This window comes from Eucalyptus grandis, chromosome 4 (assembly GCF_016545825.1).
Source record: "Eucalyptus grandis isolate ANBG69807.140 chromosome 4, ASM1654582v1, whole genome shotgun sequence".
Taxonomy (NCBI): domain Eukaryota; kingdom Viridiplantae; phylum Streptophyta; class Magnoliopsida; order Myrtales; family Myrtaceae; genus Eucalyptus; species Eucalyptus grandis.
This window is the reverse complement of record NC_052615.1, coordinates 13,927,834-13,933,180: the sequence shown is the minus strand read 5'-3', so window position 1 is coordinate 13,933,180 and position 5,347 is coordinate 13,927,834. Positions and strand designations below refer to the sequence as shown.

Sequence of the window (5,347 nt, the reverse complement as noted above, 5' to 3'; positions counted from 1 at the left end):
CAAGGAGTCTCACTGAGCAGCACTCATCACGGCCGAGCCATCGTAGGCCGTGAATTCATTGATCATCGAACCACACCAGCTGTGGATTCTTTGTTTTTGCAGGTTCGCTTGGCGTTCCTCACAGCCTTGCCGAGCCCTACCCTTAGCCGTGCCGAGCTTCTATTGTGATCCACCTCACCGTTTCGATTTGGAAAAACATTCGAATTTAGGTAGAGATTTATTTTATTTTATTAGGTAGGAATATTTAGTAGATTTGTTTTATCTTATTTTAGTTTTTGATATTTTATCTCATTGTTTGAAATATTTTCCAATGCATGATTGAAATTCCATGATATAGCATCCAATTTGCAACCGCACGAATTTTTATTCTATCTATAAGGCTTTAGATGGAATAATTATTAACGCGGGAGTAAAATTGATATCTTGATCTTTAAGGCTTAAGATCAATTTATCGATTTTATTAGCGAAATAATCAAATTTCAATTTCAATTTGAGTGGTGGATAACAGCTTTGATGGCCATGGATGATTTAGTGTTTATCTTTTAATTGTTCTATTTATCCTGAAAATACAAAAAAAAAAAAAAATTACATTTGCATCCCCATGTAGATTAGAACTGATTGCATGATAGGTTAGTTTTTTTAAAAAAATAAATGCATATTTAGAATAGGGATTTTATTTTGAATTTAGAAAAATAAAAAAAATAAAAAATATGCATTAATTTAGTATCTTAGTTTTTTTTTTAAAATTGAATTGTTGTTTAATTATTTGGAAATTTTAATTTCGAATTTCATAAAAGAAAAAGAAAAAGAAAATTAAAATTAGGTCATTTAGTTATATTGTAGTGCATGACTCTCATTAAATCAATGAAAAAAAAGAAATTGCGTGTTAATTAGAAATCATATCTAGGGTTGTTGATATTAATTTTGATCTAACAATGCATATGCTTTCGTTGCTATGAGGTAAGTTCTGCAATTTATTCATTGCTTTATTGGATGTTAAATTGGTGGTTTGCGCATTCGCATGATCGTCTCACTTGTTAGGGAAATAGATTTAAAATCAATTCAAGCTGCCTGCCAAACATTTTTTGAAATAAAAGAGAAAGGTACCGAAATGGCGTTGGAGAAATTTAGCGTAACTAAGTCTCCGAACTCATAAATCTCTAGTTCGTAGGAGTAAAGTAAATCTCCCGTTACTTTGCTTGGGTTTCTAATCAACCCACAAAAAAATAGATGAGTGGCGATTCCTAAATAAAATCCATTTGTATATTAAGAAATTTGAACTTATGTCGCGAATTGGTATGAGCTTGGGAGAGCCCGAGTTAAGTCTAGGCTTAACAATCCATTAGCCAAACCTTAGGTGGTTCACACCCAAAAATTTAGGTCGCGACAACCAATTCTCGTGATCAAAAAGTCTTGTTATGAGCTGGTGATCTTATCCCATCAGTATGATTGGTAGAAAATTCACGGTAGACACCTCGACCCGTTTGTGACCGGTCGGTCGATCGATCCATCGGACCATGATTGATTCATGATTCCTTGCCAATTAAACCAATCGATTTATGGCCAATGGCCCATGATCAATCATTTTTTGGACTTTATGGCCAATCCTTACAGGGTCAAAATCGAGGGTGTTACACTTAAACAATCTCCTCATACTTGGTTTGGTAGATTAAGTGATGTGATTGTCAAATGTGGATTAAAGCAGTGTTAGGTAGATCATTCAGTTTTCAGCTTTGTGTCTTCAGCTGGTTGTATCCTTCTAGTTATATATGTGGATGATATCATCATTACTAGCGGTGATTTAGATGGTATTCAAAAACTTAAACAATTTATGCATAAAGAATTAAGTACTAAAGATCTAGGACATCTTCGATACTTTTTTGGTATTGTAGTATCCTATTCACATGCTGGTATCAATTTGTCACAACGAAAGTATGTACTGGACATCCTTAGTGAGGTTGGATTTCTTGGAGTAAAGCGAGTTGATACTCCTATGGATGCCAATATAAAACTTAATGCAGAACATGGAGAAATTACTGCATGATTGAGCAAAGTATTGGAGATTAGTTGGTAAGTTAAAATATTTTACCATCACAGGACCTAATATATCCTTAATAGTTAGTGTAGTAAGTCAATTCATGAGTTCTTCTCGTACCACTCATTAGGATGTTGTACTTCAAATTGTCAAATATTTGAAGAAAGTGTAGGTAGGGGTGAGCTATTTTACCATCACAGGTTCCTTATTTTTGAAACTTGGAACCCATCCGTTGGAACCTGAAACCTAGAACTTACCCTGTCATAGGGTTAGTTCTAGGGTCCAACATATATATATATATATATATATATATATATATATATATTCATTTTTAATTAAACAAAACAAAAATGAATGTAATAACAATAAACAAGCTTGTCATTCACCAAAGATAATACAAAATGAACAAAACTCTCAACAAAAGAAAATGAATTGTTGGCAAGGAATTCAACTAAATAAAAATAGGGATGAACAGTTCCAAGTTTCGTATAGGTTCCATCTAAAACTTGAAATCTACCAATTGGAACAAGTTCCTCATTTTTCGGAACTTGAAACCTACCTTATATATCCTAGAACTTAGAACCTATCCTGTCATATGTTCCACGGTCTACCTATGTCCCACTTATATTATTATTTGAATGATTACAATTCACTAATCATAACTTATATTTAAATACACGAAAAATATGAATATCAATAAAGTAAAAATTTGAGCCATAAAATGGAAACTCATACTAGTGCTTCCAGATTATACACTTATCATCGAACATCATGGAATATTGGAAGATCGCATGGAAACATGGATCAAGAAAAATATTAAAACTTGTTCTAGGTTTTAGGTTCCAAGTTCAAGGTTCCTCCAACTAAGAACCTAGAACTTTACCTGTTGAAACAAGTTCCTCATTGTTTGGAACCTATAACCTACTCTGTGTACCTTGAAATCTGGAACCTAGAGGTTCCTACTGGTCCGGTTCTCAGGTTCCATGCTCACCCCTAGCGCTAGGCAAAGGACTATAGTTCAAGAATTATGGGCACCTAAATACTGCAAGCTTCTCTAATGTTGTCTGGGCTAGATTTCCTATGGATATGCTTCTTGGGGGTAATTTAGTCGCATGGAAAAGCAATAAACAACATATAGTTTCCCAATCAAGAATTGAAGCTAAATATCGAGATATGGCACATGTGACAAGTGAATTATTATGGTTGAGAATGTTACTATTAGAGATTGAAATGTCACCGTCAAATCCATCAGCACTGTATTGTGATAATCAATATGCTATTTTTATTGCATCTAATCCTATCTTCCGCGAGCAAACTAAGCATATTGAGGTGGATTGTCATTTTGTGCAAGAAAAAAATTCAGTAAGTGGAGGTTATTCTTTAACACACAATAATCAAGGATCAACTCAGACATTTTTATGGAATCTCTACGGGGAAATAGAGTGAGCTTTCTATGTAGCAAGTTGGAATTATTTGATATCTACACCCTAACTTGAGGGGAGTGTTGGGGAATTTTCTGAGTAATAAGGGTAAAATAGTAACTTAGTTATGAGTAGGATTAAGCACATATAAGCATATATATATATATATATATATATATATATATTTGTAATCCAATTTTTTTATTAATTAATAGAAAATAATTATCTCTTCACAATAGTCATCTGTGATCACGTGCTGATAGCATGCAGTCCTTAAGGACTTAGGTTTTATGTCACACCATGGTCTCATCTCATTTTTTAAGGTATTATCAGTAAGTAGGTAAAACCCTCCTTCCTATGTTGTGCCTTGTATATACAAAGAGGAAACTTGAGGTGCAATAATCAGCTTTGTCAAGTGAAAGCAATGTCAGAACTCCTCTCATCAATCTTCAATTTGTTTTTCGGTGTTGCTTCTCGCAATCTCCACGTTATTCACGTTTATCTGCATCATTCTATATGCGACTCGGCTCGCTAAGATTCCAGTTGTGAAGTCCTGCCACTCCAAGACGGCCTCGGAAGGGTGTAAAAGTGTCTCAGCTGATCTTGCTGCTGCTGGAATCCAAAGACAGGTGCGTTGTAGCGGTGGAACTTTCTCTGTTGTAGTTGTAACATTTGTGCTCCTTTTAATGTATCTGAAGCCTTGAAAATTTTGAAATTTTGGCTGGATGAAGACTCTAAAGATGATCGATTGAGCAACAAAGAATTGTTGTTTCCGAACATAGATTATGCCATCGGTCTATTTCTTACACATGTTTTGACATTGACAATCTTCCCAGGCTTTCTACATGAGAATACCGGAACACACCAATTGGGATCATGGTGACTACTGATAAAAGAAGTCGATTTCACTATTTCAAGTAAATGTGACCCTTCTCAATTATAATCATACATTCTTAAGATTGCCTAGTAATTGATAGATATTTTTCATGTGCTCCGCTGACCGTATGCATAGCAGATGCTCTGTATCTCACCTTCTTCAAAGGTTTGTCTACTCGCTACAATCTTGTCTCATTGGTTGTGTTTCAGGTACCCGCTGGTCCTGATTGCTATTTACAGTGTGTGGGATTTTATATCTCAGTACATTCCCCTTGGTCTCGAAAGGGTCTCATGTTAGCTACTCTTGCCCGCTTCGTTTTTGTCCCTGCATTCTACTTCACAGCAAAGTACAGTGATCAGGGGTGGATGATAATGCTCGTTTCTTTCTTGGGCTTGAGCCATGGTTATCATACTGTTTCTGTTATGACGGTTGCACCCAAAGGCTACAAGGTTTGACCTGGACTTCATCTTTTTTTAGTCGTGTTCATTTTAACATAATTTCTCATTCAATTCAAAATGGGGTGAGCTTTTTCTTCATGGACCAGTGCAAAATGCCTTGGGCAACTTGCTTGTGCTGTTTCTCTTGGATGGGACATTTTCAGGTGTCGCTCTAGGTTGGCTGTGGATCATAGGCAACGGCAAGTTTTAGAGAGCAGTCATCTGCTATTATTAGGAAGGGAAAGATCTCACCCGGGTTCTTTCGATTCGCAGATATAAAAAGGAGACATTTAATTATTAGGCTAACTACAAGTCTCGATTCGCATTCTCTACAGATGAATACTCATTAATTCTGCAAGTAGAATGAAATGGTGCATTTGTAATTTATCGATTACGGTAAATGTTTTGTTACGGTGAAAATGCTTGTACTTTCACGTTTAGACCAGAGGAGAAAAACCCTATAGTAACCACTGGGCAATTGGAAGGGGAAAGGAAGGGAAAAAGAAGAAGAAGAATGAACAGAAATCGGTATTGCAGCGAGACCCAAGGCAGATTTTATCAGCTTCACTACATTGTA

General features: G+C 35.6%; 1 pseudogene; it reads left to right on the top strand.

The window, feature by feature from the left end:
- The first annotated feature begins 1,111 nt into the window (after positions 1-1,111).
- Positions 1,112-4,981, top strand: LOC104442688 (annotated as a pseudogene).
- Positions 4,982-5,347: the final 366 nt, after the last annotated feature.